General features: G+C 38.2%; 1 long non-coding RNA gene and 1 pseudogene across 1 annotated transcript in view; one reads left to right on the top strand and one right to left on the bottom strand.

Annotated features, from left to right (window-relative positions):
• The window catches only part of LOC134737704 (uncharacterized), a 35,003-nt gene that overhangs the window by 3,264 nt on the left and 8,426 nt on the right, over positions 1-23,313 (top strand). The gene's annotated exons all lie outside the window — the stretch shown is intronic.
• Positions 14,955-15,007, bottom strand: LOC129032235 (U7 small nuclear RNA; annotated as a pseudogene).

Below are 23,313 nucleotides of genomic sequence, written 5' to 3' on the forward strand. Positions count from 1 at the left end.
TCTCTTCATCCTCTCCCACCTTCCCCTTACCTCTGGTAACCACCAATCTACTTTTTATCTTCATGAGATCCACTTTTTTTTTTTAAGCTCCCACATATAAATGAGAACATGTTATTTGTTTTTCTGTGCTTGGCTTATTTCACTTAACATAGTGACTTCCAGTTCCATCCATGTTGCTGCAAATGATAGGATTTCATTTTTTTATGGCTGAATAATATTCCATTGTGTATATATACCACATTTTTTAATCCATTCATCTCATTGATGGACACTTGGGTTGATTCCATGTTTTGTCTATTGTGAATAGTGCTTCAATAAACATGAGAATACAAATATCTCTTTGATATACTAATTTCCTTTCTTTTGGATATATACCCAGTAGTGGAATTTCTGGATCATATGGTAGGTCTAGTTTTGAGAAACTTCCATATAGTTCCCATAGAGGCTGTGCTAATTTCCATTTCCACCAACAGTGCACAAGTGTTCCCCTTTCTCCACATTCTTACCAGCATATGTTATTCCCTGTCTTTTTGGTTAAAAAAAAATTAACTGAAGTGAGATACCTCATTGTGATTTTGATTTGTATTTTCCTGATGATTTTGGATGTTGAACATTTTTTCATCTACCTGTTAGCTATGTGTATGTCTTCTTTTGAGAAATGTCTATTCAGATCTTTTGCTCATTTTAAAATTGGATTATTTGGGTTTTTTTGCTATTCAATTGTTTGAGCTCCTGGTATATTCTGGTTATTAATCCCGTGTCAGACAAGTAGTTTGCAAATATTTTCTCTCATTCTATGGGTTGTCTCTTCCGTTTGTTGAGTGTTTCCTTTGCTATGTAGAAGCTTGTTAGCTTGATGTAATTCTGTTTGCCTATTTTTTCTTTGGTTGCCTGTACTTTTGTGGTCTTACCAAAAAATCTTTGCCCAAATCAATGTCCTGAAACGTTTTCTTCTAGTAGTTTCATAGTTTCAGGTCTTAGATTTAAGCCTTTAATTCATCTTGAGTTGATGTTTATATATGGTAAGATATAGAGGTTAGCTTCATCCTTCTGCATATGGTTATCCATTTTTCCCAGCACATTTTATTGAAGAGACTCTCCTCTCCCCATTGTATGTCCTTGGTACTTTTGTTGAAAATGAGTTGGCTCTAAACATGTGGATTTATTTCTGGGTTCTGTATTCTGTGCCATTGGTCTATGTGTCTCTTGTTATGCCAGTACCCTTCTGTTTTGGTTACTATAGCTTTGTAATATATTTTGAAATCAAGTAATATGATGTCTCCAGCTTTGTTCTTTTTGCTCAGGATTGCTCTGGCTATTTTGAATCTTGAATGGCTTCATACAAATTTTAGGGGTTTTTAAAATTTCTGTAAAGAATGTCATTGGTATTTTGATAGGGGTTGTATTGAATCTGTAGATCACTTTGGGCAGTATGGATATTTTAATAATATTAATTATTCCAATCCATGAAATCTTAAATTTCTTTCATCAGTGTTTTATAGTTTACTTACATAGATTTTTCACTTCATTGGTTAAACTGATTCCTAGGTATTTTATACTCTTTGTAGCTCTTATAAATGGGATTGGTTTCTTGATTTCTTTTTCAGATTGTTTGCTTTTAGCATATATAAACACAACTGATTTTTGTATGTTGATTTTGTATCCTACAACTTTACTGAATTCATTTACTACTTCTAACTGGTTTTTTTGTGGAATCTTTAGGTTTTTCTAAGTAAAAGATCATGTTATCTGCAAATAAGGCTAATTTGACTTCTTCCTTTCCAATTCGGAAGCCCTTTATTTCTTTCTCTTGCCTAATTGCTCTTGCTAGGACTTCCAGTATTATGTTGACTAAAAGTAGTGAAAGTGGGCATCCTTGTCTTGTTCCAGATCTTAGAGGAAAGGGTTTCAGTTTTTCCTTATTCAGTATAATGTTAACTATGGGTTTCTCATCTATGGCCCTTATTATTTTGAGATGTTTTTTCTATACTCAGTTCGTTGAAGGTTTTTATCATAAAGGGATGAATATTTTATTGAATGTTTTTCCAGCATGTATTGGAATGATCATATGGTTTTTGTTCTGGGTTCTGTTAATGTGATGTATCACATTCATTGATTTGCATATGTTGAACCATCCTTGCATCCCTGGGATTAATTCCACTTGATCATAGTGAATGATTTTTTTTTTTTTGAGGCAGAACCTCACTTTATCACCCATACTGGAGTACAGTGGCACGATCATGGGTCACTGCAGCCTCAACCCCCCGGGCTCAAATGATCCTCCTGCCTCAGCCTCCTGAGTAGCTGGGACTACAGGCACATGCCACCAAGCCCAGATAATATATTTTATTTTATGTTTAGTAGAGATAGGGTCTCACTATGTAACGCAGGCTGGTCTTAAACTCCTGTGCTCAAGCAATCCTCCTGCCTTGGCCTCCCAACATGCTGGGATTACAGGCGTGAGCCAGCATGCATACCCAGCATGCATGATCTTTATATGTTGTTGAATTCAGTTTGATAGTATTTTGTTGAGCATTTTTGGGTTTGAGGTTTATTAGGGATATTGGCCTGTAGTTTTCTTTTTTGTTGTGTGGGTCTTTATCTGGTTTTGGTGTCAAGGTAATGGTGGCCTCTTAGAATGAGTTTGGAAGTATTCCCTCCTCAATTTTTAAAAAGAGTTGGAGTAGAATTGGTATGTTATTCTTTAAATGTTTGGTAGAATTCAGCAGTGAATCCATTAGATCCTGGGCTTTTCTTTGATGGGAGATTTTTTATAATGGCTTCACTCTCATTATTCATCATTGGTTTGGTGAGGTTTTTAATTTCTTCAATCTTGGCATGTTTTATGTGTCTAGGAATTTTTCCATTTCTTCTAGGTTTTCTGATTTGTTGGTGAATACTCGTTCACAATAGTCTCTAATGATTCCGTGTATTTCTGTGGTCTCAGTTGTTATGTCTCCTTTTCATTTCTGATTTTATTTATTTGGGTCTTCTCTCTTTTCTGAATTTGTCTGACTAAAAGTTTGTCGATTTTATCTTTTCAAAAAAACAATTTCATTATATAATATGTATATATTTGGTCTCCATTTTATTTAGTTCTGCTCTGATATTTACTACTTCTTTTCTTCTACTAATTTGGAGTTTGGTTTGGTTTGTTCTTGTTTTTCTAGTTCCTTCAGGGGCATTGTTAGGTTGTTTATTTGAAGTCTTTCTACTTTTTGATATAGGTGTTTATTGCTATAAACTTCCCTCTTACTACTGTTATTGCTGTATCCTATAGATTTTGGTATGTTGTATTTATACTTTCATTTGTTTCAAGAAATTCTTACATTTCTTTCTTAATGTCTTCTTTCATTAATTTCTTCATTTCTTAATTTCTTAATTGGTCATTTGGAAGCAAGTTGTTTAATTTTAACAGGTTGATGTAACTATTATTGTTTTTCATAGATATGTCTTTTGGGCTTCATATTAAAGCTGTTAGTAGATTGCACACCACAGTTAAAGTATTAGAATATTCCGGGTTTGCCCACATACTTAATTTTACCACTGGGTTTTAAACTTTCAAATATTTTCTAATTGCAACTTAGTGTTTTTACCTCTCAGATTGAAGAACTCCCTTTAGCATTTCTTGTAAGATGGGGCTGGTGCTGAATTCTGTGAACATTTTTCTGGGAAGGATTTTATCTCTTCTTTATATTTTAAAGATAGCTTTGCAGAATACAGTATTCTTGGATAGCAGTTTTTTTTTTTTTCTTTTTCTAACAGGACTTTGAAAATGTCCCATTTCCTCCTGGCCTGTATGGTTTTTGTTGAGAAGTCTGTTGCCAGAAAAATTGGAGCTCCTTCGTATGTTATTTGTTTCTTTTTGCTGCTTTTGGGATCCTCTTTTTGTCTTTGCCCTTTGAGAGTTTGATTATTATATGCCTTGGGGTAGTCTTACTAAGGTCAAATCTGTTTGGTGTTCTCTGACCTTCCTGTACCTGGATATTTATCTCTTTCTGTTTTGGAAATTTTTCTGTTATTATTTCTCTGAATAAGCTTTCTACCTCTTGCTCTTGCCCATCTCCCTCTTGAACACATGTAATTCTTAGATTTGTTTTGTGTTTTTGAGGTGGAGTCTTGCTCTGTTGCCCAGGCTTGAGTGCAGTGGTGCAATCTTGGCTCACTGCAACCTCTGCCTCCCGGGTTCAAGTGATTCTTTTGCCTCAGCCTCCCTAGTAGCTGGGACTACAGGAGTGCACCACCACACCCAGCTGAGTTTTGTATTTTTGGTAGAGACAAAATTTCGCCATGTTGGCCCAGCTAGTCTTGAACTCCTGACCTCAAGTGATCTGCCCGCCTTGGCCTCCCAAAGTGCTGGGATTACAGGTGTGAGCCACTGTGCCCGGCCCTGTGATTTGATTTTTGAGGTAACTTTCTATATCTTGTAGGTGATCTTCCTTTTCATTGTTTTTTTAATTTTTTTTTTCTTCTGGCTGTGTCTTTTTAAATAGCCTGTCTTCAGGCTCACTGATTCTTTCCTCTGCTGAATCCATTCTGCTATTGAGAACCACTAATGAATTTTTCAGTTTAGCAAATGTGTTTCTCAGTTCTAAGATTTCTATTTGATTTTTAAAATTATTTTAATCTGTTAAATTTCTCTGATAAATTTCTGAATTGCTATTCTGTGTTATCTTAGAGATCACTAAGTTTCCCTAAATCTGCTATTTTGAATTCTCGGTCAGAAAGTTCACATAGCACTGTTTTTGTAGGTTTAGTCACTGGTTCTTTGCTTTGTGTGTCTGGAGAGATCATGGTTCCCTGTTTACTATAGTTTCTTGTGAATCTATATCTATATCTTTGTATTGAAGAATTAATTACTTATTCCAGTCTTCTGTATCTGGCTTGTTTGGGTTTTTACTGTACATGTTTGCTCAGATACTTTGTAATTTATTTATTGATAGTCTTCCCTCCACCCCCGACTAGGCTGCTATCTTCTTTTCAGCCCTGGATGGTGCCTTAAGCCCAGTTTGCCTGGCACTAGTAAATAACCAGAGTGCCACCTGTCCCAAATGAGGGAGGTCCCAAAGTGGGTAGCTTGCTACTGTGAAAAGGCTGGCTAGGAGTTTGTGCCCAGGGGACCTGTGGAACAAGCCTCCTACAGCACAGTGCTGATGAACAGTCACTCTCATCTGATATCTCTTTTGGCCAAGTCACTGAGCAGAGTTTTTAGCTGGGATGGTTGTCCTCTCATTTTGCCCCTGTCTCTGGCTGTTCTCAAGGACATTTCTCCCTGGTTCACAGTTTTTATACTGGAAAAGCGAGATTAAGGTGGACAATCAGCTTTCTCACCATCTTGGGTTCCCTGGCAGGAGTCCTGTTCCTGCCTCAACCCTTGGGAAGCATCAGCAGTGTCTGAAATACCACACACTTGGTGACAGGCAGATTGAGGAGAGGTGCATTGTAAATATGTAAGTTCACTTCTCTTACCACCTGCTTGTAATTTTTTCACTTCTCTGTGGCTTTAGGAACTGTCTCATCCTCCTATTGGAGTTCAGGAATTTTGCTGGTGATAATCTTAAGGGCTGTATATTTGTTTTTGGGTTTCTGTAGCAAAAAAGTGAAGCCAGCTTGCTTGTAACCCACCATTTTGGAACCAGAAGTCTCATAAATTCTTTAATTCCATTAGACTATTTCCATGTGATATGAACAAGATGACAATTCAATTTTCAGCCTCTGCCTTTTTATTTCTATGGTTCTTGCTCTTTATAACTAATTAATTTTCAGTAACTGTCATGGGCTATAATCAGTCACTATGAATCAGAAGTAAAATTCAGCTCAGGTGAGAAATTATTTAGGAGCTTTCACTTAGCTTTTAGGTAGAACATTTAATTAAGTTAAAAGAAAATAGGCAAAGTTCTACTACTTTAGGTTCTTTGATAAAGAAAAATTTAGTCTGTTACTGCAGTAATACCAGCCAATGCCATAAAGATTACAGAGGCTATGTGTCATCATTTCTTTCTTTCAAAAATCCCCAGTTTTAGAATTTTACTCATTAAAAGACAGAGTATCTGAGACTTCTCCATAAAAGAATAAAAATAGAAGTTGATTTGTTGTATCACGTTTTTCTTAGCATATTTCATTTAGAAAATATTTTGAAATTGACTTGCCATATACTAGTTCAGTAATTTTAATAAGTCATGTCAAAACTAATAAATAGGTTATTTCAATAAAAATAAATGATATTGTATAGGATTAGAATAAATATAATTTATTAAGAAAAAGGTAATATGTCCTCTATAATAAATTGCCAAAGCTCTTGGTAAAAAAAAATTGGTTAAATTCCTGTAAGTTGAGAGATATGAAATTTTTTTAAGTCATGGTTCTCAAATTTTGGTATGAATGAGAGTCCCATCTCTAAAGATTCTTATTCAGTAGATCTGATATATAGCTTGGGGATTTACATTTATGATTCTGAAGCAAATATTCTTTTGACTATACTGTATTAGTGGTGAGAAAAATACTCAAAAGTGATTGGTGATTACTGAATCATGGCTGGAAAATAGTATTAATGGGAAAAATAGTATAATCAGTTAATCTGAAAAAAGCAAAGTTGAACAAATACAGTGCATCTAAGAGTGCACTGAAGGTAACTAAGATACAGGAAACTGGTCACCAGTTATTTGTTATTTTTTTAAAAAGTAGCCAGGTGTGGTGGTTTATGCCTATAATACCAGCACTTTGGGAGGCCATGGCAGGAGGATCACTTGAGCTCAGGAATTCGAGACCAGCCTAGGCACCATAGTGAGACACTGTCTCTACCCCCGCAAAAAAAAAAAAAAAAAAAATAGCTGGGTGTAGTGGCACACACACCCACTGAGTAGTCCCAGCTACTCAGGAGGCTGATGTGGGAGGATCACTTGAGCCAGGAGTTCAAGTCACAGTGAGCTATGATTATGCCACTGCATTCCAATCTGGGCAACAGATCAAGACCCTGTCTCAAAAGTAAGTAAATAAATAAAACAAAAAAGTAAAAAAAAAAAAAAGATTTATTTTTCAGTTAGTAAGTTTAGGATTATACTATAAATAAAATTTCGCAGCATTGGGACTCTAGTTTGTCTCTTTGACAGCATCCGATCCCACCACTCCACTTCACTTGATTCCTAAGGAGCCTCTGCCAAAGTTTTCTTTGCAACTAACACACCATTAGGAAACATTTTTTTCGATCAGCCATTATCTACAATCTAGCGTTCTCTTTTTTCCCCCCCACTGGGGTAATTTCTTTTAAGATGATTTACAGTGAGAGAAGATGAATTATATTTCAAAGGTTATTTTCTTTCAGGGAAACCTACAAACAGCAGATATCCTTTTAGTTTAAGTTACTTAACTGCCTTTCTTAGTCGTTTTTTGATAATGAAAGAGATTTATGTATGATTCAGGAGCCTTTCAATTCAGTTAAGACATCGGGATTGTCTCTTCTAGCTTTCAGTTCTTGATCATGCACTTCAGAATATCCCCAGCAATCACAATCTATGCAGAAAACTCTTTAATCTATTTTCTTTCATGTGTTTTTGGAAAGAACTCAAATATTTTTAAAAAGGGGTGGGTGGAGGTTGGGGAACAGAGATAAATATAACAGTGTCTTAGATTTTGTTCTGCTTGTATGTTCTCTCTCTCTCTCTCTTTCCCTCTCCCTGTCTTTCTTTTTTAAAGTCAGTTCTCCAGAGCCTCTGTTTTCATTTTTGCTGTCTCTTTGTACTCCGTATCTGGCTACATTCAAGTATGTTATGGAGTTTTTATACAGATCTTTCACTCCCTATTTTTCTAGCACATTATTGCTGGTCATAGGAGTGGAATGTCAAAGAAAACGCAACCCAGTGTGGGAAAGAAATTTATAATCTAGATACTCCTAGTATTTTATTTTACAAAGAAAACTGACATAATAGAATCTATTTGTTCTACACTGTTTCTATAACAAAATCACAATTTCTAGATTAGTCATGTTTCAAAAGAGACCGTGGAAAGTGGAATGTATAAATAATTCAACAAATATACAGTCAGCCCCTCCATATCTGTGCGTTCCGCATCCATGGCCTTACTCAACCACAGACAGAAAATATATTTTTTTTTAAAAAAAAGAAAAGATGGCTGCATCTATACTGAACACATACAGACTTTTTTCCCTTGTTAGTCCCTAAACAATACAGTATAACAACAATTTGCTTGGGATTTACATTGTATTAGATATTATAAGTAAACTAGAGCTAATTTAAAGTGTATGGGAAGATGAATGTAGGCTATATACAAGTACTTACTGCAACATTTTATATCAGAGATTTGACTGTCTCTGGATTTTTGTATCATGGGAGGTCCTGGAATAAGTCTCCCACAGATACTGAGGGACGACTATACTTCTAAGTTTTGCTAATGTCGTTAATCATATTTTGCCAATAAAGTCCATCTACCTGAAATTAGATATATTTTTGCTTGCACTATGCAAAGTCTCTAAAGTTAGATGAAAATGAATAATTATTATTATTTGGTACGTTTCAGTTACTTCCCCTACCCCCACCCCCATTCTATTACATCTGTTTGCTGTGATTTATAGGTCCTGTCCTCAGCAATAGAGTCCAGAAATCTACCTGTATTGTCGAGGTATATATTAGCTAGGATATTTCCAACTACAAGTAACAAAATGTATAACTAAAAGTGTCTTAAACAAAACATTTATTATGTTGTGTGCACGGAAGTCCCAAAGCCAGTTGATTCAGTAGCTTAAGCATGCTCCCAAGGACCCAGGCTGTTTTCAGCATTCTGTTCCACCACTCTCTACTTGTTGGACTTTGTCCTTAAGCTTTTGCCTTCATAATTGAAAAAGGCTGTCCTTGCTGCTGACACTGGGTTCTCACACAATCACAACCAAATATAGGGAGGACTATCTCCCTTTTCATCTCTTGAATAGGGAAGAAAAGACTTTCTTGGAAGCTCTCACCTTCACCTTCTAATCAGACTCCTCAGACTTTCTGGTCCCATGTATTTTGGTAGCCTATACCCTTGCTAAAAGCGGTGGAGCGAGTGTCTGGTATTTTTAGTCTTTATAGTGGGAAGTGGTTTCATAGAAGACAAAAACTGGAATAGTAATAGGCAGTGGAGAAAATCACTATGGTGATATTTTTGACAGCTCCCCAGAGCCTTCATAAATGTGTGAAAATGGTAATCTGAAACTTTATGGTGACTTAATAAATGAGTTTTATTCATTATTCTAAACTTTGACAAATGTGTTTTCTATTTTGAAATATACACACTGACTCAAAATGGGAGTTGCTTCTATACCAATTATGTATTTTTCCCCTATTAATCCTGTTGAGTAGATTGAGATAACATCTTTATTTTAAATCATTCAATTTCCTAAATAGCAAAATTGCAAATACTTTTTATTCTTTTGTTTTTGAGATGGAGTTTTGCTCTGTCGCCCAGGCTGGAGTGCAGTGGTGCCATCTTGGCTCATTGCAACCTCCGCCTCCTGGGTTCAAGCGATTCTCGTGCTTCAGCCTCCTGAGTAGCTGGGACTACAGGTGCACTCCACCACGCCCAGTTAATTTTTTTTCTTTTTGTATTTTTTTAGTAGTGATGGGGTTTCACCATGTTGGCCAGGCTAGTCTGAAACTCCTGACCTCAGGTGATCCGCCCACCTTGGCCTCCCAAAGTGCTGGGATTACAGGTGTGAGCCACCGTGCCCATCCACAAATACTTTTTATTCTTATAATAAGAAAAATTCGACAAAGGAGGATGGGTTATCATGAGGGAAGTAAGCAAAAGATAATAGGATGGCATAAAAAGAAAGAGGAGATAAAAAAGGAGAGGTGAGGTGGAAAGAGCAGTGACTAATCCAGATGGTCCAGTGTGAGAAAGCTGGGTTAACTAGGTCACTTGCCGCTTGGAATGACAGGCAGGATAAGCCATTAAGACAGGGGAACAAATAAAAGGAAAGAGGGAGGATGTAGACTCCTTTTTCAGGCATGCATTCTGCAGGTTAGAATTTGTCTCTCCTAACCACATTGTGGGTGTGTCCCTGGAACTGCATGTTCATATATCTTGGCATTAGGATTCTGATGGCACTCCTTTTTTTTTTTCTTTTCACTTAAAGATAATTTGCCTAACACTAATGTTTGAAACAATCCATTTAAAATTTATGCCTCTTAACTTATTTCAGCAATAATTAAAGCAAGGTTAGAATAGGCCAAGGAAAATCTTATACCCTGAGTTTCAAAGAGCCAGACCTAAGTAATGAGGGCTTCATAAATATGTATTCCTCTGTGTAAAATCTAAGCCCACTTTAGGGCAAACAGCTCATCTAAACATACTAATTTTCTCGGATTTGTTTTAAGATTTAGAGGTTACTCCTTCCCCTCCATTTCACTGTTTCACCTGATTCTTGCCTTTTCCAAGTTTTCCCTCTTTCTACTTTTTGCTGTATATAATAAGCACTGAAAGATGATAGGTACTTTTCATTATTTTTCAATCTTGAGTAATACCAATGAGAGAATCTTGTTAAAATTCTCTTTGTTGTGATAGCGATCTTTTATGTTAAACAGATTTTTGTTACTCTTAATCTTTATATCTGTTATGAAGTAAAACAGATTTAGAAAGCTATACAAAAATAAATGTGTGCTCTAGCGGGTTATTATACAGCAGACATTCTGGTAGCCATCACCCAAATCAAGAAGTAGAATTTTCTAGCTACTCCAGCTCTCCATGTGCCTTGTCCCAATTTCAAACCTCTTCCTCCTGCAAAAATATCCACCATCCTGATTTTCATAATAATCACTTTCATGTGTTTGTTTATAGTTGTATGAACCAAGTGTACATCCATAGACACTATATTTTTGCCCATTAATAATTGTTTTGGTTGTCCCTTAAGTCTCTCATATCTACCTGTTCACCCCTCCACTTTCTCTTTTCCTTATGATATATCTATTGAAAAACTAGAGCTGTTTGATATGTAGTTTCCCACAGCTGAGTATCACTGTTTTCATACTTACAGTGCAGTTTGGCATGTGCCTCTGTTCTCTGTTCCTGAAAACTGGCAACTGCATTCAAAGGCTTCCGCAGACTTGGGTTTTATCCCTTTCAGTGAGGCTATAGGTTTTGTGTGTGTTCTTTCATAAAATGGCTGACTCTCTTTTTGTGACATTAGGAACTATTGATATCTAGATCCACTAATTCATTGGAGGTTGTAAAATGTTGACACTCAAATTCCATTTCTTTTTCATGTATTAGTTGGAATACTTTTATAAGGAAATGGATCTCCTCATCTACTATTTGGCTACCCAATGGTACAGTTCATGTAGAAAAGGCAGGATAAGTGATTGGTTCTTTTCCCCTAATTTACCAGTTTTCAACGTAATTAATTGGTTCCTTTTCATCCTCTGAAGCTGAACAATTCTTTGTTTGAGTAATATTATCATGAACTCATGGATTTCTATATATTTAATAAGATTTCAATGAATAGCAATTTTTTTTTCCTGAAGCTCAAATTGTCCTATCTTCAGCCAATAGGATTCTCTTCAAGTTGGCTCCTGAGCCCTTTTGACATATCCTAGTAAATTTTTGCCAGTTTCTTTGATATCTGATATCAGATGTTCCAGGCTCATTTTTATGGTTCCTTCCCTAGACATGGAATCCGTCATGTCTCCAAAAAGTCCTGATATCTTTGAAATTAGATTTCAAAGCAAAACCTTTGGGAAATAAAATTTCAAGACTACAGTCCAGGCATTAATGCTTGGTTCTACCTTGTTGGTTATTGTTTCTGCAACTTTTCAGTAGCAGAACTAGAAAACCTGTCTACTGATAAGTATACATATTAATATAACTCTACAAATAAAATATCTAATGATTACACTGATATTTCTAATGAAAGTTCAGGACTATGGGGTTTTTTACTTAGCTTTATTTATACTACATTGCATCTCTTTTCCCCACATCAAGATTCCTAGTTCCCAAGTATACAGTAGATGACAGTGTCTTAGTCTGTTTGGGGTGCTATAACAAAATACCATAAACTGGATAGCTTACAAAGAACAGATATTTATTTTTGACAAATCTGAAGGTTGGGAAGTCCAAGATCAAGATACCAGTAGATTTCATGTCTGGTGAGGGCCTGTTTCCCAGTTTATAGGTGGCTCCTTCTTACTACGTCCCCACCTGGTGGAAGGGGTGAACAAGCTACCTGGTGCATCTTTTGTAAGGGCACTAATCCCATTCATGAGGGCTCTGCTCTCGCGATCTAATCACCCCCCACAAGGCCCTACCTCCTAATACTATCACCTTGGGGGTTAAGATTTCAACATATAAATTTTGGGGGGACACAAACATTCAAACCATAGCAGATGAAATTAGAATATCTCATAATTACTCATTAACTTTATTCCACGTTACACACACAACAGGATCAGAATAATAATACACATACTACTACCAACAGCATAAGAACAAAAAACAGCTTAAAATACTTTTTTCATATGCTCTCCCTTCTCTGTTTTTTAATAGCAGTGCTATATCTGCATTATGTACAAATGTAGCCTTTACATGTTATGCTCTCTCTTAACTCACACTTATTATTAGTTTCAGGTAACTGTCTTTAATGTATACCACCAGTCCTCATGTTGATACATCTTTTAATGATCTGAAACTCATTCACTATAGAGTCTTTAGGAAGAACTAAAAAACAGTATTCTCAAAGTTTTTGTCCTCACTCGTTTGTGTGAATGCCTGGTAACCTAGTCATTGTAAATATTGTTCAGTGGCTTTTATAGTTGAGCATTTTAATGCTGGTTCATATTGTATTCCTTGAGTCTCTTTAGTATGTTATTCTGTTTTCTTTTGGCATAAAGTATTGTTGTAAAAAATATGATGGAAATCTAATCTTCTTACCCTTACAAATCACTTGCTGGTTTTGACTTCATAGCCAATGGAATATTTTCTTTTTTTTTTTTTTTTTTTAAGTTCATCCATCTTACTAGAAATACATCTTGGTTAGTTGTTCTAGGTCAATATTCTCAGCTACATAGTGTGCTTTTTCAACATATAGTTTCATATTATTGTTTAGGGAAAATTTTCTCCAACTATAGTTTTAAATATTTGTTTTGTCCCCTTGTTTTACTTTTCTTCCTCATAGATTCTGGTTATTTGTGGTTGAATCTTCTCATCCATCTTCAATATTTGTCAATTTCTCTCTAATGGTTTTAATCTTTTTCTTTATTTCTTTTTCATTTAAATTTTTTTCTTCTTTTTTCAATCTTCTATTTCTTCTAGGGCAAAGTTTGTTTTGTTTTCTTTGCTCTTCTGTTTCTCCTAGTATAGTTTCATTTCTGAAATAATTTTTATTTTATTTCTAATTGTCCCCTGAGTTCTGCCACCTCAATTCTGAGTTTTTAAAATTTGGATTAATGTTTGCATTTCATTTCTTGTATCATTTTCTTAATGTATTTTAGCCTCTTTTGAAATAGAAAGTTATAGTTTGGATTTGTTCTGTGAGCATGTCTTTCTTGTGTAGGGATTATTCTGCTCATTTTTTCCCCTTAGGAATAACTGCAAGAGATTTTGCCTCAATACTTTTCTGTTTTAAATTTTTACGTGAAAGTGGCTTTCCATAACTGTTAGTAGGACTGATTCGTGATTTTTGGGTAACTTCTCTAACTTCACACAAACTCCCTCTTCTGTTGTTTTTATGTATTAAAAAGAGTCAGCTTGCCTTATAAGATTTCCTGGTTCTGTTCCCTCCTCTCCCTTTATTTGGGCTTCCTTTATCAGTTGTTCTACTATCCATGTCTCTGTCCAGCTCAATTTTGATTCCACTTGGCATTTCTCTTTAGTGTGACGTGGTCCTGGAAGAGGGTCCTGGAAGGGAATCCTGGAAGGGTGCCCGGGCAGGTCATGTTTCTAGAGAGAAATCATAAGGTCTAGATTGCTTAAGCACTCTCAGTCTTTGTAGCAGACCTTTTGCACTCACAACTTGTGGGTTGGGCAAGACCTACCCACGTGCTTCCCAGTAAATAGCCGTTGCTGTTTTGGGCTTCCCTCATTCTCAAGTCTGTCAAAGTCTGTCAAGTTTCATTGCTTCCCCCCTTGCTTCCTCCTGCTCAGATGCTGATATAATTCAGGTCTTGTGGCTGTTTGGTGGTTTGTCTTCATTTGTCAGTGTGGATGCCTGGTAACTAGTCATTATAAATATTGTCTCTGAGTTTTTTATTTTGTTAAGTAGTTACTCTGTTTTTATATTGAGATTTGGATGTTAAAATATACTGCTGCCACTGTCATCTTCCCAGAACCCACTGAATAGATTAAAAATATTCTCTTCTTTGGCCGGTCAAGGTGGCTCCTGCTGTAATCCCAGTGCTTTGGGAGGCTGAGGCAGGCGGCCAGGAGTTCAAGATGAGCCTGGGTAACATACCAAGATCCCATCTCTACCAGTAAAAAAAAAAATAGCCAGGAGTGGTGGCACACACCTATAATCCCAGCTACTTGGGAGGCTGAGGCAGAAAGATTGCTTGATTCCAGGAGTTCGAGGCTGCAGTGAGCTATGATCCCACCACTGCACTCCAGCTTGGGCAATAGAGTGAGAACCTAACTCAAAAAAAAAAAATTCTCTTTGCTACATAGAATCCCCATTTTCACAAGAATCAGAAATGGTAAACTGGTATTAACTTTCTAAGCTTTGATAATGTAATTGTAACTTCAACAGTTTAGGGAATGTGTTCTCAATGTTATAAAATCCTCTAAGAATTGTATAGCAGTGTATTTTTTTTCAGTCTACTTCTGGTATGATTAAAGAGAGAAAATATCTGTGTCCTAGAACCAGTTAAAAAAATTAAGTGTTCCAAGTATTAATGGAAACCAAATTTACACAAAACTTTGGTACAAAGCAGTTCGTAAGCAGAATATTACAAAAATAACAATTTCTTTTTTTTTTTGTGAGGGGTTTTCCTGGAAAAGCTGCTAGACAAATTCTAAAAGAGCTGTAACACTAAAAAACAACAATTCTTATTATCGTAGAGGAAGAGGTCTATTTACACAGTGTTTTCGCATACACTACCTCATTTAATCCTCAAAATAGTCCTCTTAGGGAGATATTGTTATTATGCGTTCCATTCTTCGTCAGAAAAAAAAATTGAACTTAGAGAACTCAAATGACTTGATTTAAGATTGTAGCAAGAAGGACTCTTACCACCTCTACCTGCAAAGTGTTCACTTTTCCACCAAGGGCTCAGCTTTGGTGAGATCCCTGTGTAGCATGTGGAAAGAAGTAGAAACGTGCCTAGTCAGCTCTATCAGTCATATACTCCCAGAGGACCCACAGGGTGACAGGTGCTGCAGGCAGATCCCTCTTATGGTCTGGCTAAAAGCTTTGTCTAGCACCTTAAAGCCTGTAAGTGACAGGAGTGGCATTTGAATTGAGGTTTTCTGACTATAAATCCTCTGGTTTGTTTTTTCTTGCTAGCTAACATCCACTTCAGCAGAGAGCTGTGTGGAGCCTGTAGCTTGAGCAGCTCCAGGTGGCATCACAAAATCTGCGTGTTGCTGAACATGAGTACCTTTGATTCATGGTAGGTGTGAGAGGACCATGTCAGAACATTTCTGGTGATTGTGGCAGCATTTCTCAAACGTTTACTCCTGAGTGCTCCGAGAGGCAGAGAGGAGGATCCTGTCCTATATCTCCATGGACTCTTTTATTACATTCTAATATTTTTACCTTAAAATTCATGCTGAGAGAGATTGCTGGCAAGATGGCTGAATAGCAACAGCTCTGGTCTACATCTTCCAGCGAGATCAATGCAGAAGGCGGGTGATATCTGCATTTCCAACTGAGGTACCCAGTTCATCTCACTGGGACTGGTTGGACAGTGGGTGCAGCCCAAGGAGGGCAAGCTGAAGCAGGGTGGGGCATCGCCTCATCCAGGAAGCACAAGGGATTGGGGGAACTCCCTCTCCTAGCCGAGGAAAGTCATTAGGGACTGTACCATGCACTCCGGCCCAGATACTGCACTTTTCCCAGTCCTCACAACCCACAGACCAGGAGATTCCCTCCAGTGCCTACGTCACCAGGGCCCTGGGTTTCCAGCAAAAAACTGGGCGGCTGTTTGGGCAGACACTGAGCTAGCTGCAGTTTTTTTTTTCATACCTCAGTGGCCTGGAACACCAGGGAGACAGAACTATTGACTCCCCTGGAAAGGGGACTGAAGCCAGGGAGCCAAGTGGTCTGGCTCTGCAGGTCCCACCCACACAGAGCCTAGCAAGCTAAGATCCACTGGCTTAAAATTCTCGCTGCCAGCACAGCAGTCTGAGCTCGACCTGGGACTCTTCGAGCTTGGTGGAGGGAAGGGTGTCCACCATTGCTGAGGCTTGAGTAGGCAGTTTTACCCTCACAGTGTAAACAAAGCCACCAGGAATTTCAAACTGGGCGGAGCCCACTGCAGCTCAGCAAGGCCTCTGCCGCCAGATTGCCTCTCTAGGTTCCCTCCTCTCTGGGCAGGGCATCTCTGAAAAAAAGGCAACAGTCCCAGTCAGGGACTTATATATAAAACCCCCACTTCCCTGGGACAGAGCACCTGGGGGAAGGGGCGGTTGTGGAGGCAGCTTCAGCAGACTTAAACGTCCCTGCCTGGCAGCACTGAAGAGAGCAGTGGATCTCACAGCACAGTGTTCAGGCTCTGATAAGGGACAGTGTGCCTCCTCAAGTGGGTCCCTGATACCCGTGTATCCTGACTGGGAGACACCTCCCAACAGGGGCCGACAGGCACCTCATACAGGAGAGCTCTGGCTGGCAACTCGTGGGTGCTCCTCTGGGACGAAGCTTCCAGAGGAAGGAACAGGCAGCAATCTTTGCTGTTCTGCAGCCTCTGCTGGTGATACCCAGGCAAACAGGGTCTGGAGTGGACCTCCAGCAAGCTCCAGCAAGCTCCAGCAGACCTGCAGCAGAGGGGCCTGACAGAAGGAAAACTAACAAACAGAAAGAAATAGTATCAACATCAACAAAAAGGACATCCACTCAGAGACCCCATTTGAAGGTCCCCGACTTCAAAGACCAAGGGTAGATAAATCCACAAAGATGGGGAAAAACCAGCGCAAAAAAGCTGAAGATTCCAAAAACCAGAATGCCTCTTCTCCTCCAAAGGATCGCAACTCCTTGCCAGCAAGAGAACAAAACTGGACAGAGAATGAGTTTGACGAATTGACAGAAGGAGGCTTCAGAAGGTGGGTAATAACAAACTCCTTTGAGCTAAAGGAGCATGTTCTAACCCAATGCAAGGAAGCTAATAACCTTGAAAAAATGTTAGAAGAATTGCTAACTAAAATAACCAGTTTAGAGAAGAACATAAATGACCTGATGGAGCTGAAAAACACAGCACAAGAACTTCATGAAGCATACATAAGTATCAATAGCCAAATTGATCAAGCAGAAGAAAGGATATCAGAGATTGAAGATCAACTTAATGAAATAAAGCGAGAAGACATGCTAAAAAAAAGAATGAAAAGGAACAAACAAAGCCTCCAAGAAATATGGGACTATGTGAAAGATCAACTCTACATTAGATTATTGTACCTGACAGTGACAGGGAGATTGGAACCAAGTTGGAAAACACTCTTCAGGATATTATCCAGGAGAACTTCCCCAACCTAGCAAGGCAGGCCAACATTCAAATTCAGGAAATACAGAGAAATTGAGGCAGCAATTAATAGCCCACCAACCAAAAAAAGTCCAGGACCAGACGGATTCACAGCTGAATTCTACCAGAGGTACAAAGAGGAACTGGTACCATTCCTTCTGAAACTATTCTAAACAATAGAAAAAGAGGGAATCCTCCCTAACTCATTTTATGAGGCCAGCATCGCCCTGATACCAAAACCTGGCAGAGACACAACAAAAAAAGAAAATTTCAGGCCAATATCCCTGATGAACATTGATGCGAAAATCCTCCATAAAATACTGTCAACCCAAATCCAGTAGCACATCAAGAAGCTTATCCACCATGATCAAGTTGGCTTCATCCCTGGGATGCAAGGCTGGTTCAACAAACACAAATCAATAATTGTGATCCATCACATAAACAGAACCAATGACAAAAACCACATGATTATCTCAATAGACTCAGAAAAGGCCTTTGACAAAATTCAACAGCTCTTCATGCTGAAAAGTCTCAATAAACTAGGCATTGATGGAATGTATCTCAAAATAATAAGAGCCATTTATGACAAACCCACAGCCAACATCATACTGAATGGGCAAAAACTGGAAGCATTCCCTTTGAAAACCGGCACAAGACATGGATGCCCTCTCTCAACACTCCTATTCAACACAGTATTGGAAGTTCTGGCCAGGGCAATCAGACAAGAGAAAGAAATAAAGCATATTTGATTAGGAAGAGAGGAAGTCAAATTGTCTCTGTTTGCTGATGACATGATTGTATCTTTAGAAAACCCCATTGTCTCAGCCCAAAATCTCCTTAGGCTGATAAGCAACTTCAGCAAAGTCTCAGGATACAGAATGAATGTGCAAAAATCACAAGGATTCCTATACACCAATAGCAGACAAACAGCCAAATCATGAGTGAACTCCCGTTCACAATTGCTACAAAGATAATAAAATACCTAGGAATACAACTTACAAGGGATGTGAAGGACCTGCAAGGAGAACTACAAACCACTGCTCAGGGAAATAAGAGAGGACACAAACAAATGGAAAAACATTCCAGGCTCATGGATAGGAAAAATCAATATCATGAAAATGGCCATACTGCCCAAAGTAATTTATAGATTCAATGCTATCCCCATCAAGCTACCATTGACTTTCTTCACAGATCTAGAAAAAACTACTTTAAATTTCATATGGAACCAAAAAAGAGCCCACAGTCAAGACAATCCTAAGCAAAAAGAACAAAGCTGGAGGCATAATGCTACCTGTCTTCAGACTATACCACAAGGCTATAGCAATAAAAACAGCATGGTACTGGTACCAAAACAGATACATAGACCAATGGAACAGAACAGAGGCCCCAGAAATAATGCCACACATCTACAACCATCTGATGTTTGACAAACCTGACAAAAAACAAGCAGTGGGGAAACGATTCCCTATTTAATAAATGGTGTTGGGAAAACTGGCTAGCCATATGCAGAAAGCTGAAACTGGATCCCTTCCTTACACCTTATAAAAAAATTAATACAAGATGAATTAAAGGCTTAAACGTAAGACCTAAAGCCATAAAAACCCTAGAAGAAAACCTAGCCAATACCATTCAGGACATAGGCATGGGCAAAGACTTCATGACTAAAACACCAAAAGCAACGGCAACAAAAGCCAAAATTGACAAATGGGATTAATTAAACTAAAGAGCTTCTGCACAGCAAAAGAAACTATCATCAGAGTGAACAGGCAACCTACAAAATGGGAGACAATTTTTGCAATGTATCCATCTGACAAAGGGCTAATATCCAGAATCTAAAAAGAACTTAAACAAATTTACAAGGAAAAAACAACCCCATCAAAAAGTGGGCAAAGGATATGAATGGACGCTTCTCAAAAGAAGACATCTATGTGGCCAACAAACATATGAAAAAATGCTCATCATCACTGGTCATTAGAGAAATGCAAATCAAAACCACAATGAAATACCATCTCACAACAGTTAGAATGGCGATCATTAAAAAGTCAGGAAACAACAGATGCTGGAGAGGTTGTGGAGAAATAGGAATGCTTTTACACTGTTGGTGGGAGTGTAAATTAGTTCAACCATTGCGGAAGACAGTGTGGTGATTCCTGAAGGACCTAGAACTAGAAATACCATGTGACCTAACAATCCCATTCCTGGGTATATACCCAAAGGATTATAAATCATTCTACTATAAAGATACATGCACACATATGTTTATTGCAGCACTGTTCACAATAGCAAAGACTTGGAACCAACCCAAATGCCCATCAATGATAGACTGGATAAAGAAAATGTGGCACATATACACCATGGAATACTATAACGCCATAAAAAGGATGAGTTTATGTCCTTTGCAGGGATATGGATGACACTGGAAACCATCATTCTCAGCAAACTAACACAAGAACAGAAAACCAAACACTGCATGTTCTCACTCATAAGTGGAAGTTGAACAATGAGAACACATGGACACAGGGAGGGGAACATCACACACCGGGACCTGTTCGGGGTCGGGGGCTAGGGGAGGGATAGCATTAGGAGAAATACCTAATGTAGATGACGGGTTGATGGGTGCAGCAAACCACCATGGCACATGTATACCTATGTAACAAACCTGCACGTTGTTCACATGTACCCCAGAACTTAAAGGATAATAAAAAAAATTCATGCCAACTTTAAATTCTATTTTGTAATATATCTGTGCTATTTAGATACTAAAAGAATATTTTGCACTACTTGCCAGCAGGTAAAATTGTTATAGCTGGTAATAATACAGAAGATAAAATACAGAAGGTTTATCCAGTGGCTCTTAGTACCTTCTGGCATACCACCACGTAACCCTAAAGTGTTGCTAAGTTTGAAAGCAAGAGGAGTGAAGAGAAGTAGGCTGCAGACTCATCATGGGAGTTTGAAGATTCTGCTAAACATTTGGGCTTTATTATGTGGAAAAAGAGGAGCCGATGAAGTATTTTAAAAAATAAAGTAAACTGATAGGATTTGTGTTTTAGATGAATGGCTTTTGAACTTCTTTGATCACCATCATCTATTAATAAGGAAGACACTTTGCATGCTAATTCATACACAGATTATGGATAGCATATATGTATGTGTATATATGAATATTATATGTAAAGAAAATATGATGAAACTTTTTTTACCCTCGTATTTTCCATTTTAATCTATTTCATCTAGAAAAGTTAATGTGATTCACTAAATTGGTTGCACCTCACAATGTTTTCTTACTTTGGTGGCAGTATGTAAGAAGGATGGTAGAAGGGAAATAGCAAGAACATTCAAAGTGAAGATAGGCCAGAATAATAGAATATAAAGCAAGACAGTGGCAGTGGGATGGAGCTAAAATCCACCGGAATTGGTTACCAATTATCCATGAAGATAATGTTGGGTTTCTGGCTTGATTGAATGGCCATTCTATTTACTGAGACTAGGAAAGCAGAAAATGTAAGTTTGGAAAGAAAGATAATTGACTTCCATTTGGAAGTGATTTTGAAGTATATGGAAAACCTCTAATAGGTGACTGGATAGGAGAGTTGCAGCTCAGGAAGAAGATGTGAGTGGGAGAGAAAGATGAAAGATTCAGGACCCTTGAGAGTATGAGTTCTGATGGAAGCCAAGGGAATAGAGATGAGGTTGTCAGGGTGAGTGTAGAGAGTCAAATGAGACGGCCAAGGAGAGAACAGAGAGAACCCTGAAGAACACCTTCACTTCAGAGGATGAAGAAGAAGAGCCTGCAACAGAAATGGGGAAGCAAACCAGGAGAGTAGAGTGGCACATAAGCCAAAGAAGAGGACGTTTCAAGGAGGGAACAGTCAGCAGTGTCCAATGCTGGAGGAAGGTCTGGTAAGACAAGGTTTAGCAATTAGGAAGCTATTATATTCTCAGAGTTAGCAACAAAAAGAGGTGGTGGTTTAGGCATGCACTTGTGAGGAGAAGGGTGGTAAACATAACAGGTATGTCCTGGGAGGTGAGTGGAGAGGAGTATCCTGGCCCCTGGCAGCAGGTCCAGAAGTAGGTGAGGTTTGGCTGCTCCAGGGAGGTAGCTGGCACCCGGGACATCTGTCAGCCATTGCAGAGTTGCAAGCCTTGCTCTGGGATTCAGATGCAGATAGTCAGTATCTAAAAAGAGGATGTGAGTGAGGCAGAAGCTCAGTCCTGAAAGGGTAGCAGTTCTGGTCAGGTCTCCAAGCCTACAGTTGATGCACAGGGATTTAGGCTGGTATCAGCTCTGGTGTGCAATGTGTGGGCCAGACTCAGGACATAAAGCAGAAGACCACTTGTAAGTACTGATGCAGAAGTTCAGGGCAAAAATGAGAAGCCAGGTGAGTTAGTTGCTGTGTTAGAGATAAAAACTACTTCCATTTCTTCAGCCTGGAAAGAGGACTGATTTAAGGTGGGGGCCCGCGGGTGGGAGTCAAGCAGTTTTGCTACTGGGATAGGAATGCTTCAGAGGGTTGAAAGCAGTAGGCAGAGGCAAATCACGAATGCAGTGGTCTCCAGGCTGGTGTTCACCACTGGATCACACTTCTTTTTTTCTTTATTCAACTGCCTATATGACTAGCTTCTCAAATGCTCATCGGTTTTAACATCTCATTGTTCTCTCATCTCAGTGTGTTAAATACAATTTTTATATCTACTCATTTCTACTTGCATGTTAGTCATTTTATCTTTTTTAAAATTATAGTCTAACAGCATACATAATGTAAAATTAAAGAAAATATGACATTTGTCCTAATTATTTTGGATCACCTTCTTTTAAAAACAAACTGAGCATCTGGATTAAACTTTTGAACATCTGAACCAATATGCCACTTGATCTTAGGTGGTATCTTCTTTTTACCTCAACAAATATTTATTGAGAGCCTACTCTGGACAAGGAATTTATTAACTTCTAACCAAAAAATTTTAATTAGTCTGTTGTTTGAAGTGCCATCGACTTATTGTGCATTTGGTTCATTCATATAACTAATCCTCAAGGTGTGTAGGAAGATTAGCCACTTTGACTCAATCCTGTAAACTGTAAGCTTTAATGAGCTGAGCTCTGGGTAGAATTAGAAATACAAATACCAGTTTTTATATCTCAGGTTACTTTTAAATACCAAAATACTGTATTTGTTGGTACAATATCATTAGATTAGTATATCTAACATAACAGAAATAAAAACCATTTATGTTTTGAGAAATACTCAGAGAATTTATACACTATGTTAATATTTCACGTGGAGCAGAGGTGTGCCCAGTGCTTCTTCCTCGAGGACTAGGAGGGATATGGAGCAGTGGGAAGGAGGTTCCTAGGCCCCATTACTACCTTCCCATGCTGGGGCTTGATGCTGTCTGCTCCCATCAGGACCACTCATTCTCTGTGACCTGCCCTCCTCTCCTAGAGTAATTTATTTCAAACAGGTCCTTCTTCTCCAATCATCCTACTTGAGAAGAGTCAGGAAGTGGGAGAGAGAAACCCCTGTCTTGGACCTTAACCCTGTCTCAGATAGGGAACACCTGGGGACAATGTGTAGCAAATAATGAAAACTATATGTATTGGCCTGCTCAAGCAAGGGTGGCTTAAACAACAGGAAATTTATTTTCTCACACTTCCAGAGCCTAGAAG

This window comes from Pongo pygmaeus, chromosome 11 (assembly GCF_028885625.2).
Source record: "Pongo pygmaeus isolate AG05252 chromosome 11, NHGRI_mPonPyg2-v2.0_pri, whole genome shotgun sequence".
In the NCBI taxonomy this organism is placed as follows: domain Eukaryota; kingdom Metazoa; phylum Chordata; class Mammalia; order Primates; family Hominidae; genus Pongo; species Pongo pygmaeus.